The sequence below is a fragment of the Alligator sinensis genome, unplaced genomic scaffold (genome assembly GCF_000455745.1).
Source record: "Alligator sinensis unplaced genomic scaffold, ASM45574v1 scaffold121_1, whole genome shotgun sequence".
NCBI classification, from domain to species: domain Eukaryota; kingdom Metazoa; phylum Chordata; order Crocodylia; family Alligatoridae; genus Alligator; species Alligator sinensis.
The window spans coordinates 2,799,345-2,799,740 of NW_005841910.1; positions in this window are offsets into that span (position 1 = coordinate 2,799,345).

Sequence of the window (396 nt, forward strand, 5' to 3'; positions counted from 1 at the left end):
ACTGGCCTGTGAATGAGTCCAAGGAGCGGGGGTGGGTGGTGCTGGTGGGTTGCAGATTTCTGTGCACAACGAAGGGTGAAAGCAGGGACAGGATTGGGGGGAGGAGGGTCATAACTATAGTGCCAAGGGGGTGCAATGGCTGGACAGCGCCTCTGGTCTGTGAATGGCTCCAAGGGGCCGGGGGATGCTGCCTCTACTCCAAGAGAAAGGCAAGGAAAGCGACCATCCTGGCCCTGGCGGGGGTCTGTGCGGGAGCGGGGGTGGGTGGTGCTGGTGGGTTGCAGATGTCTGTGCACAAAAGGGGAAAGTAGGGGCAGGACTGGGGGGAAGAGGGTCATAACTATAGTGCCGAGGGGGGCACCGGCTGGACAGCGCCACTGGCCTGTGAATGGGTCC